The following is a 12,951-nucleotide window of genomic DNA, read 5'->3' as shown; positions in this document are numbered from 1 at the left end:
TTATTTTTTCCCCCGCCCTTCCCTGCAATACGGCGGTTGTGTTAGGAGTATTTTTATTTTTATGAAAAAAAGGTAATCACATGTACATTTGAGACCTTAAATTCAGAAAAGCGAAAAATCTTTGTCCAGCTAGTGTCACTGGTAAAAGACTTCACTTGTGTAAAGGACATTTAAATTGCACGTTAACAAAGCCGAATCCGTTTTTTGCTGTTAAATCTGATCGCAGATTCTGCAGTCAGGCTTGGTTCAATCCGCTGACGACACGTGACAGTTTCACTGTACTGCCAACGCCTCTGCAACAAATGACGTCGGCATTTTTCAGCGTGTCCAATCCAAAACTGTCTCCCAAGTCTCATGACATGACAAAAATCCAATCGCGTCACCATGACAATTTGCATAATACCTCTGGTAAGTGTTGAAAGGCGTCGGTTCAATGATCTGATTATTGTGTCGCCTTTCTACAGAGTGCCAGTATGTAAGATGAAACACTTTATAGCTCCTTTCTGTAATTTAGAGCCGAAGGACACCATGTTCCTCGGCCAACCTCAGAAAATTCCTCTAAAATCTTACTGAGCCACTCGTTTCCGTCCTATTTATTTCTGCAACGGGGTTACAAACAAGAGTCCAAGACAGGAAAGATGGCCACTTTCATCGTCCAGTCACTCAATAAACGCACACAACGCCACATGTAATACTCCGTTGAACTGACAAACCGGTAGGTGGGGCTGACCTAGTGGGCGAACCCTGCCTCTTGTAGCCCTGAAACTGAGCCCAAGAGACCCCGTATGGCTAACCGTTACCATTATGTATCAACAAGAGCGATCCTTCCAAAAGAAATATATCTTATAAATAAAAAGAAGTAATCCCACTATAGAAATGAAGTTAGCTCCATTGGAATGTTATTTTTATAAAGAAAACGTCCCGCATCGTGGTAGATATAAATCCTTTGCTGAGCAGAAATCTGCCTTGCGAATCCAGCTACTCATGCTCCTCTCCGTGTGCTTCACCACTCTAATACAAGAGAAAACAAGATCCTCACTGAAGCCGTACTCGCCCTATTTTACTCCGCAAATGGAAATAAGTAACCGACAGCTTCATTCGCCAATAGCTTCAAGGTATTTCGGGTAAAACAAATAAGCCGCATATTACTGTCGAATCAATGGCAAGAGGCGGGCCATCTGGAAGGGCCGCCCAAACAGCATGCCCCTGCACGGCCGCCTGGGAAGCCCCGTGGCTTGATTGTGTGTCAGTTTCGATGGTGCCTGTGGTGAATGCCGGCGAGGAGGGGGATGGGCGCTTCGGTGAGCGTAAGGACCCGACACAGAATCGGAGCCCCGTATCACATACAGCAGTGTATACCCCATAATAAACAGCAACTGTAAATATACAAGACACTAACATTATTGGAATTGTTCACCGGGGATTTATAAAAGACACCAATGGATGTCGCGCACCCGAACAAGACAGGGGATTTAACTTTCCGACATTTTTTGGGAGACACTGAGAACTTTGTTTCTTACCCTTGAAGAGGGAGCTACTTGTAAGGGCAAAGGATACAGGAGACTCCGAGGCGGATATCCAGGCCTACTGGTCTAATTGGAATTAATGTTGGGATACTCCAAGGACTTCCATAGTACATTATCGTTGCCTTGTTTTTAACGAATTTGGAATGACTCTTTAGGTAAGCACTTTGAATATGTAATATCTTAATGTACATATAGTAGTTTTTACCAAGATCTGAAACAAATCAACCATGTTTTCTGTGCCATGACTACACGGCTAACTAACTTAGCAAGCAAATAACCTGCGTCCACTGAAGTTTCTTCAAGCAAGTTGCTTGTCTTCACAGTATTTCGAGCATTTCTCCAGTATTTCTATATTAATGTGAAATGTTTAGCCAGCTGAAATGGGAAGTAAAATAGATGTTATGCCTTGCAGGGGCGCTTTGGGCTGTGACTGGAATGGTCCTCTCTTGGGTGTTTGATCAGTCCCTCGTGTTGTTTTCTAGTTTGCTTTCATCGTCACAAATTATTCTTTTTGCCAGTTTTTCAAATATTCAGCGTTTAAATATTTTGAACAATCACGGTACGGACGTCACACTCAAATTATACAACTTTTATGTCTTTAAACATTTTTGGTTAAAATATATTTGTTTTTTTTAAAATCTGAAATCAAATTTAGCAGTGTTAGTCGAGTGAATTGTCCTTCTTTGAATTACAGACAGTAAAACTCAAAATTAGTGCAAACTTATATCATAATATTGAATTTTTTTCAGTGAGTTTCTTTACTGTTCCCACAAAGGGACGAGGCATTATACCATTACAGAGTCCAAACAGCGTTAGTTGACAGTGGCTAACCTGTTTGTATCTTTTTAATATTAATGTAAAGCCTTAGGATATTGGATGTGTATCGCGTTTATTATGTTTGCTAGTTCACAAACAGGCGACGCAGGTTAAACGTTAAGAATGTTCCCAAAGTAACATTTAATGTCCCTGGGTCTTGACAACAGGGTGTTAAATGTTCTTTAGGTGTTCAATATGTCGGAGTTTTAGAAAAGAACCCTTGACCCAATCTGCTGTTGGATCTTTCTCGACGACTCTTAGCCTAGCTGCTAACTGCATCTAGCACAGCAGCAGGGCAACAAATGTTGCTAGCCCTTAGCTAACTTGGTGAATGTTCTTCCGCTGCGTGTGCTCTAACATTCAGTCCTTACCCAGCACACGGCATGCATTGCTATCCTTATTTTTCTACTTTTTCTGTGTAGACACGGAAGGGATGCAAGGTTTTATGCGGCCTCGTCGTGGTGTTTCGCTACATGATGTGAATCTATCTTTGGCAACACATTCGGTTTCAAAGTCAACTATTTGCCACATTTATAGTTTTTATCTAGTTAATTTTCTTTTTAGAACGCATGTGTTTAGTGTTGAGAAGGCCAGAGCTTTTGGTTTATTTGCTCTGCTTCACCTCCCCCACCAACCAGCCAACCCCCAGCCTCTGTGGCGGTTGAGAGAACTGGGTGATATTATAGTAGAGAGCTCCGTATTCCATTATTAAGCCTCCATATTTGTTGTTTCAGAGTGAGGAAATATTGTAGGGTTGCTGTTTCTGGGTCCAAAGCCAGCTATGGAATGTTTTAACTCGAGCTTTATTAAAGAAGTGTGCAAATGGGTTATTAATTATACATTTTATTCATCTCAGCTTTATTTGGCCTTAAAGGAAAACATCCCGTTTTAAACACTTCATGACCAACTATGTTAGCAAAACCAGTAAAGGTATTGCATATGAAAGCAAATATTTTCATGATACCAAGGTTGGACTGTGTACTTAGGTGATAACTAAATGTTCTTTAGATAATGCTTTGAAATGGTTTTAATGAATGTTCCTAAATGTTGAGTGCTTTTGAAAAATGTTAACCAGTTTACTCTTGTTTGAAATGAAGGGTGTTTAACAGTGAAAGGTGCTTTTTTTTCTGCCACTTGGAGCCAGAAAAATGTGATAGTCATAATCAACAAACCCTTAGATTTCCTGTTGTTGGTACTTGAAATTGAAATTCTTCTGTTTCCAGTGGAAGTAGAAAATGAGCATGCGTCAAAATTCTTATTTGTGCATTCTATTACCATCAGCCTGATACAATTGTTTAATATTTGGAATACACATCAGTGGGAATCATTAGAAAGGAAGTACCTGGTTTTTTTTTTGGTTGAGAATCTTTTGTGATGTAATATCCAACCCAGCCACAGCCTGTGTGCCAGGGCCTCGCTGGATTACTCCACGTAGGCTTGTTATTACTCGTCCTCAGCAGTATACATGTCAAACGTGCCGCTGTTCTCTGACCGGGCCGCTTATCTTTTAGTCTAAAACTGGAAGCATGGCTATCTCGCCTCAGTTTAATTTTTGTTTGCTCTGTCATTAACTCAATAGGTCATATTCAGCTTATCGTTGTGAAAACATTTGTGTCGGCGCTTCAGGATCAAAAGACAATGTCAAGTTGAATCATTAAGTCACCCTTGTTGCTTCGTCGCGTGATTGTTTTCCTTACATCCAACATTAAGAATAACATGTAAGGCTTCCCAGAACAGTGTTGTACACCCAAAACCAAGTTGGCTTTTACTTTAAAAGTGGAAAAACAACAACCTTCCTCTGGCAGGGTGTTGAGTTGGGACTTTGCCATGTATCTGGTTTGATCTTGATGTGTGTTGAAGACCTGATTGGCGGTGTCTGGGGCTGACCTGTCATTGGTTGGAGCTGACATTCTCTGAATATGTTTCACATCTTTTAATAGACTGGGTGGGCTGAAGATTTCCAACCTGGCCACTTGGAACCAGTGGTAACATGAGCCTCTCTAACACGCCCCCCCCCACTCCCTGTGACCTGTACCTTCTTGTTATCTCGAATAAACATTGTGTTCACTGACAGAGACAAAGAAAATGTACTCTGCTCTGTATTTATTGTGGTTACATTTTGGGGCACAGACAAGCCTATACGGCTGGAAGTCTACTGAAGTCATCTAGCCACAACAGGAAATCTCAGAAAGCTCGTTCTCTCTGAACAAACCTGAGCCTCCCTGCCCACCGTGACTTCCATTTCAGATGCCAATTCAGTCTCTGCATTTTGTCAGCCTGTTCTTGTTTTTGTCAACATGTTGGACACTTCTCATATGATCAGCAAGCTAATTTGAATGAAGCAAGGTCAAGCAGAACCTGATGTCTGGATTAGGGCTGATAACATGTGGGTTACATTTAGTTTTTTGGGGGGGTATTTGTAATTCGTAGAAATAGTGTAATTATCCACAAGAAATGGAAGTCAGAGCAGTGTCCTAATAAGGTTGGCCAAGAAACGAGTGTGTGTGTGTGTGTGTGTGTGTGGATGGACCTGTGTACCGGATGTACACCCTTCTATGGGCCTCTGAAAGTTTGGAGATAGATGGAATGTGCAAACATTCAGGGTTAGTAGGAAGACATTTCTTGTTAGGAAGGAAGTCCAGTGTGCCCAAAGTGTTCGCATGAGCAAAGCAACAATTTCAGTGTTTTTTTTTTCTTTTTTATTAAGGCCTGTTCATCATTTCAGCTGTGTTGACAGCAGGAACTGTTTCCAGAAACTCTGGTCCGTTTAGTCGTGCTTCCACCTCGAAGACCGCGGGGCTGACTCTTTGTTTTCCATGTTGTGACTGCCAGGTTGTCGATATAGAGCTGGTTCTCTGACAGAGAGAGGATTGCTCCTCCTCCGTAGCTACAGCTGACACAAGTGTTGCTGCTTCTGACTAAAGAAACACAATGTACACTAAACCCACAGACTGTGGCCTTCTACAGCCTGTACAGTGAATCCCATGTTCTACGGTGGGAGTTCTTGTGTGTTGTTTGCTTTAAAACTCGGCCATTTGAGAGAGTTAGACACCCAGAAACCCAGGAGATTGTACAGCCAATGCAGCGATCTTGGGTTCTGCACAGTCTATATAAAACTACCAATCTTTCCGGAAGTCTCCAACAGATTTCAGATAAATTGTATTCATCTCAAGGTCATGTTTATGTCTGGGATATTCAGCACAAAACTTAAAGATTGTGTTACATTTTTATTACCTCTTCGAAAACATACTTGACATGTTGTCTTGATTTGCTCATGCATGTTTGAGGAACACTTTAATCCCCCATTGGGGATTCCCAATTTCAGGGTGTTTATGTTTCAGGCTGGGGTTTAAGGTATTTCACACTTGACATTTGTGCAATAGAAGGAGGAGTAATAAAATTAACTGGCAACATGTACTACAATCAGTAATATAAATTTTTATGAAGTGACATTACATCCAGTGATTACTTTAAAGTATGAATGAGCACTGTTACATAGACTAGTTTCTTATTATGAAGGCTGGGATACAAGCCTGAGGAACACTGCAGTGATTAGCAAATACTAGCAGTTTTGGGGGGGTTTAAGCATCATTATTCTAAATTTGGTATGAGAGCCATAAATCAAAGTTCTTATTATAAAATAATTTGTCACAGTTAGTGATAAACATAAATGCCCACCCATAGATTCAATCTACATATTGAGATTCATGCCTCATGTCTCCCATTAGCATCTTACCTACATTCACAATGATTCTTGGTACAATATTCAAATTGACAGCCTTTAATTAACTTGCTATCAAAGAGCAAGACCACATTTTTGTTTTACAACTGGATATAAATTGAAGCAGTAATGGTTAAAAGTGAGAACTATGATCTACAATCCAGCAACTTCTAGAGAAACTCAACCATGCATTTATCTTTAGTAATAGAAATTATTGGAACGGTATCTTCACAGGTCTGCCTAGAAAAATCAAGGTCAGTTCTAAATCAGTTCTAAAATCCTTCCACTGGCTCCCTGTAGGAGTGGAAGGACTTACTAAATGTTCTTGTTCAAATTACTGAATGTCTTGGCACCAAAATCAATGAAAGACTTGTTGTATTAGCATTCCAGATCACTCAGGTCTTATAGTCTACTCTGCATCCCCAGAACCAGAACCCAACATGGAGCAGAAGCATTCAGTTTTTACGCTCTGGTAACCTGGAACAAACTTTTAGCAAACTGCAAAACGACAGAAATGCTTGAGTTCCTCTAAAGTGGACGTACCATGCTTTTGAAACCTTCCTTTTAACATTTAAATTATTCAGTAGTGGGCTATGTGAAGTGGAACTGCAACGTGTTACTCTGAATTTCTCTTTTTTCTTTTTTTTTTTACCTTTGTTCTGATTTGCTGACCTGTCTCTTTAAATGAAACTCAGGCACTTTATGCCCTACCCCTTCAGGTCCCATTTCCCCATTTTTTGTAGTTTCATAGCAGTTTACTAACTCTTTATTTCCAAATTTACTTAAAAATGTCAAACTATGGAAGACTTGCCCATCCAACTTCACATGCTGGAGCCGGAAAACGCTACCACAGTAAGAATGAACTCGCCTTGTAAATGAGGCCTCAACATAGTTAGCGAATAAACTAATCCTAGCACCAAGAGCATCACTGAATGCATTTGGATCATGTTCCCCAAGACAAAAACGGCAAAAGCAATGTTTATGTAATAACACTCAGTGCAACTAAAAGCTAGCACACAAAGCTAACATACTGCTGCTTGTAGCTAAACCATCGTCCCAGATGTCACATCGACACAATAAATTAATGTCTAAAATAAAGTTTATTGTCATTGTAGCATTTTCTTTTGCTGTGTCCGTCATTTCCATAGAGAGAAGGAACCGACAGTCAATGAGACAAAGGCTAAGTTTACACAAGATGAGTGGAAACTGCTGGTATTTTCAGATGTTGATTGAGGAAAAGTTCCACGTTTAGATGGGACTGCCAAAACACCTTTAATCCGTTGTAGTTCCATTGCCAGGCCACTGTATGGCGCTATGATTTTTAGCGCCATAAAAAATCTTAGCTTCCACCTCATTTAGAACTAACCCTTCTCTGCGTCCCATGAACCAAGGGCCTGTGTTACACATAGATGGTCCTTATCAAGAGTTGTTCAGTCAAACAGGTTAAGTAGTTCACACAGTGCATCGCTATCCGCCATTGTTTTTGTTGTTAGTTCCTGAAAGGTTTCACTCATGATACCTGGTTTGAAAATGTCCTTGTGTGAGAGACTGCGAGATCACAACAAAATCGTTAGGGTTTTTACACGGCGCCGTGTAAACGGGGCAAAAATCTATCGGTAAATCCCTCTTGATCCTGGCGGAGTTTGATGAATCAGTCGTCCTTGAAGTGCTTCACACTAAAAATGGGGATTTCCTCCACTGATATGGGAACATTGCTTGGATAAATAAAGTTTTATAGAGTGGATTAATACACCAACCAAATGAACATTTTCAAACAGCTTCTGCATCTTTGAACTTGGACTCCAAAATTGCTGCGAGAAATAAAAATGGCGGATTTGTAAAATTGCTTAGCTGGATGTCCATGACTTTGTGTATAAATACTGATGGTTATTGTTAAAAAAAATGCAATAATTAATGGAGAAAATGACCCAAACTGAAAATAAAGATACTTATTCTGCACCGGTACACACTAAATTCAACTCTCCTGCATCCTAGAGACGCTACACTAAATACATTTAAGTATTAAATGGGTTTTGCATGATAAATCCCCTTCAAATTAAGATTTAAAACCCATTTGTTTATATCTGCCTTTGATTAATAACTGGAACACCATAAACTGTGGTCTGGTTTTTAACTTGTCGTCATTTTCCCTCACTTTCCTGCTGCTAATTAGTTTAGTTTTTTTGTTTTTTTGCCTGTTCTATTTTCCTTTCAATCACGTAAATTGCTTAGAATTGTTTTGTCACTGAAAATGTGCTTAACTAATAAATTGATCTTGCCTTCAAATTAGGGCTGTGTAATTGTGTCGATTCTACGATATTTCTCGATTTTTCATCTGCGGGTATCCATACGTTAAGCCATAGGGGCCCATAGGCTTATACCGTCTTTTTAACAGCTGCAAGGAGTCGATCACTACGGGGTGAGGCAGAGCCACTCCCCCAGCAGCTAGTAGTAAACAGCTTACACCCACGGCCAACTCCGGGAGCCAAGGTAGAAAAGCCTTTTCCCTATAGTCCAAAAGACCTTATTTTTACTTAAAAACGCAGGCACAGAATGTCCAAAAGAAAAACATAAGTACAATCATTTGCATATTGAGAGTCTACAGAGGCTGATAATCTCCCCACTCAGCTCCCGGATCACTGTTGAAATTTAGAGTTTTATGTCAAATCCACATGAATTAAATAACAGAAACTAATTTTATCACTGCGTTTTTGATTCATTTTATCTAGCTGTAGACTGTTGGACTCCGTCCAATCAGAGTCAGGTTTTGTGTAGTTGGTGCCTTTAATCAGTTTTCAGTTAATTAAATCCAAGTCTATGGAACACAAAATGTCACTAAAATCACTCTGTCCTTCTAAAACCTTTCAGAAAATTGTAAAAGTGCATCAAATCGTATCGAATTGAAATGTAGTTTGCCAAATATCGCGATACATATTGTACCGTGATCAGCATATCGTATATTGTATTGTGTCGTGAGATTATTGTATCGCTCCAACCCTACTTCAAATAACAAATTTAAATATCTGACGCTGTTGTCTCTGCTTGTGGAAACACCACAGTCTGAATGTGTCGTGTTCAAGCTGCACGCTGATGTCAACGACAACATTTACTAGACACAAATGTTTGACTTGGAAGGCGGAAAAAAAAAAGTACAATATGCATTTCAGCATGTCCATCTTCCTCATATGCAAATGCTAAAGTGGAAAAGTCATTAAAACTTTCGGCTCTAGCTGAAGTCCAGATCTCGTTGTGTACCAGCATTACAGATAGAAGTGTACAGTTTTTCCCTTTAATCTGGTTATAATTTCTATACTTGAACCCTGAACTGTCCAAAAATCACTACCGGTGGTCTGACACAGAGCCATCATCCTCCTAAGTTGTGTGAGTAAATGGGTGTTGCACATGTGGGGATTGTGACTGTGTGACCATCTCACTAGGAAAAGTGTAGGTGTTAAACGCTTTCACCTTTCCTGCAGTTTTCCAGCCTGGTCCGTTGGTATTGCTTTGCTAATAATTATGCTGTCATATCTGTGTCGCTGAACGCACAGTGAGACTGATGTAAGGTCATATATCTATGTGAACAAACTGTGCTTGTGTGTTTGACTATCACACACACCTGCTTGATAAGTGCTCTGGCTTTTGTTCGACCTCTTCTTAAAAAGCCCCAGTTTGACTCTTCAGTTATATCTGACTTTAGATATGTCTCCTTTACTTTCTCTTTCCCAAATTTGAGAAAGAGGAGGTACAATTTATACAACTGTGAGCTTAGAATCAAATGACATTTTTGAAAAATTTAGTCAGGTTTCAGATTGAGACAGTAAAGAGACCACCTTGTTAAAAATACATAACGACATTATGTCTGTTGACAGTAGGTGTTCTGTCATTCTGGTTCTTTTGGACCTTACAGCAGCCTTTGACATGGTGGACCATTCTGTCCTCCCATCTAGTTTGAAATACTTTGTTCGTATTCGTAGCACTGCACTGAAGTGGCTTACTTACTGTCTGACAGATAAATTCTTTGTGGAGTGCCAGAAGGCTCCATTCTTGGTCCCCTTCTCCCTTTATATGCTGCCATTATTTGAAGTTATGTCTGTGCACAAAGTGTCCTTCCACTGATATTCAGATGACTTACAAATTTGTCTCTTAAGCCAGGTCTAACTAATGTGGTCTTATCTTTTGCAGATTAGGTAATAGCTGTTAACCAGTGGCTGTGTTAAATCTTTTTTTATATTACTGAAATATTGAATGTTTTTCATTTGGTGACAGTTCCTGCCAGTTAAGTAAATATGTCAGAAACCTTCTCAGGAGTTTAAATTTAATAAACAAATTGACTCTGGAGTCAAATCCAGCTTTTGTCATCTGCATCTGCTGACCAGAGTTAAATCTTTTTTAAATTGGATTGGCTTAGAGAAGACCATTCATTGTGTTTTAGTTCTAGACTTGTATTAATGGACTTTATATTGGTGCCTGTTGGCCTCCACCTGTTTCTCTGGACAAAGCAAATCTGACTGAATTGTGTTTAATGTACTTGAGGAATTAAAGAACATGATCCTCACAGTGCTGCCTGCTTTGTCCAGATGACATTGGGTTTGTTTATCCAGTACGATGGCATCTTCAAGTCCAACTCTACTGAAATGAGGAGACTGCAGGACCTTTGTGATGTGTAATGTCAGGGCAACAGGTCTATAATTGTTGATGACTGAATAGTGAGTTTTCTTTAGTACCAGAACCAGGCAGGATGTCTTCCACAACATTGGAACTTTCCATCGGGTCAAAATAAAGTTGTAGAGATGTTCTAGAATCCCACAGAGATGAAATTGCTCTTTAGGACTGACACCATCTGGACCTGCAGCCTCGTTCCCGTTCAGTCTCTCCAGATGCCTCTTCACTGAACTTCTAGAGACAGAAAGGTGGGAGGAGAGGCACAGGGAGCAGCAGCACGTCCTGATTTGTTTGAAGACAAACTTGTTGAAGCGGGAGAATCCATGACTGAGGTAGAAGATAAAACATCTGAGGTTTAACAACTTCAAAACGTTCTCCATAGCAAAGTCTGAAATATCAGTCAAACTACACAGCATCCAAAACGGGAAGGAACAGTTGTCCAAAAATAAAGCAAGTTTCCCCCAGAAAAGCAAGAATTAAAGATTGAAAAAGAAAAAGATCTAAATGAAAGTACAGAGCTAGTCCAGTTCAAGTCAATGTTGTCATTATCTTCAAGCTGGCATGTTTAATACGATACTTGTTTAAAATTTGGGTGAACCTAACTTTAGTGCTGCTGCACCAGAGCTTAGAGTCAGCCTGGAGGGGTCATGAAGGAACATTTGACCTTTAAGCGATTCAAAATGGCTGCCAGGCTTCCGTGTTATTTAAGCCTCAGTGAGTAACACCTTTCAGTATTACACTGGCTTATGCAACATGTGTTTTAATGCGTCTCCTGTTGAAATGTAGCTGTTGCCAATGTGTCAGGAGAGGAAGATTAATCTTTCAACCCTCAATTAGAACCAAAAACACATGAAATACCTGCTGCTATATCAACATCGGTTCTTTCTGTCTCACAAGAAACTAAGATATTGCTTTAATAATATCGTCTTAAGCATTGCCGGCAGTATAGACGCATCCTTAATGTTGATGAATTTGTTGCTTGGCAAAGTTTTTGCTGACTATATAAAGACAGACATGTGTTTAGACCTTGCAGCAATTCTCTAACTACTTCCATAAATCAGAATATCCATCCAGACAGGAGCTACAATGAGGCATGCTGGAGACATTGGTGCTTGAAAAGAGGACAAGGTTGGTTAGCAGCTAGCTGGACTGCTGCTGGTTGAGTTGGGCAGTTGAAGCGGGGATCAGGATAGAAAGTGAAAGTTGTGGCAGTTTTGACTTTAGTCTTTGGGCACTGACGTGTTCTGGCCGTAAGATGAATATTTAATCATTGATTAAACAATTGATCATTTCCATTTTCTTCCATATTCGCAGCTTGCGATATTCTTTGGTTACCTGGTAACTTCATTATTACCTGAAAGTGTCTAATCAGTTAGTAAATTATTTACTATTTCAACATTTACCATTAATAAAAGAAATTACATATTTACTGGATGAGTCTTAAAGTGTTAAATGAAACGTGTCAAATGCCTGATTACCTTTGTTAAGTCCTTCGTATTTAAAATGAGAAATGCACCAATCAGATGCCAGTTTGAGCTCATTAAAGGGGTCTAGTATGTAAAAGGGACTCTTCTGAGCTTTAACATTATGTTACGATGTTATTCCCTCACCAGACCACACCTGGAGTGTTGCTCGGATTCCTTCATGCATGTTTGAGAAGTCTTTGACTCTCCCATGGCAACCATTCAGGGATGTCTAGTTTTTTTGTTTTTTGTTTTTTCAGATGCATCACCGTTTCTACTTTCTAACCACCTTTCCTTTGTTGTTTACCTCTAACATTGTCTTGGACGGTTATTGGTCAGAAGAGACGGTCGATTCTAAAAACGTTCTGTTGCTATGAAACAGGAGTGAGAGAAGCTGCTGTACAACAAGAGCGTCTTAGTAAACACATTTAGTAAGTGGTTAGGTTAGTATGAAGGACAGAGGCTGATTTCCAGTGGCTTTGTGAATGTACTTGAACACTTTGGCTAGCAATTTGATATAAATCTCTCCTAGATCTCGTTTTGATGAACTAGAGTTGTGGTTTAGTTTTTAGTTATTGGCAGATGTACATGATGCCACTCTGTGAAACAATCAAAAATCTTCCTATACCAAAACTTCAAACTTTTGATCATACTCTCATCACCTTTCATGTCATTTTTTTTTTTTCTGGGATTCATATATAACTTCTGGCTCACTCTAAAGTCACTAGAGGCGATCCGTGACCCAACTCTAAAACTGACCCTA

The 12,951-nt window shown here is 39.8% G+C and overlaps 1 protein-coding gene across 5 annotated transcripts in view; it reads left to right on the top strand.

Annotated features, from left to right (window-relative positions):
* Positions 1-1,246: 1,246 nt before the first annotated feature.
* The window catches only part of setd5 (SET domain containing 5), a 34,410-nt gene continuing 22,705 nt past the window's right edge, over positions 1,247-12,951 (top strand). For 3 of the 5 annotated variants that reach the window (XM_044121712.1, XM_044121711.1, XM_044121710.1), the window contains exon 1: positions 1,247-1,681. The gene's annotated coding sequence lies outside the window, so the exon portion shown is untranslated. The remainder of the gene's footprint in view (positions 1,682-12,951) is intronic. The other 2 variants (XM_044121714.1, XM_044121713.1) reach the window with 1 other exon arrangement.

The sequence above is a fragment of the Gambusia affinis genome, linkage group LG07 (assembly GCF_019740435.1).
Source record: "Gambusia affinis linkage group LG07, SWU_Gaff_1.0, whole genome shotgun sequence".
In the NCBI taxonomy this organism is placed as follows: domain Eukaryota; kingdom Metazoa; phylum Chordata; class Actinopteri; order Cyprinodontiformes; family Poeciliidae; genus Gambusia; species Gambusia affinis.
The sequence above is the reverse complement of the archived record's forward strand: the minus strand, read 5'-3'. Positions and strand labels throughout refer to the sequence as shown.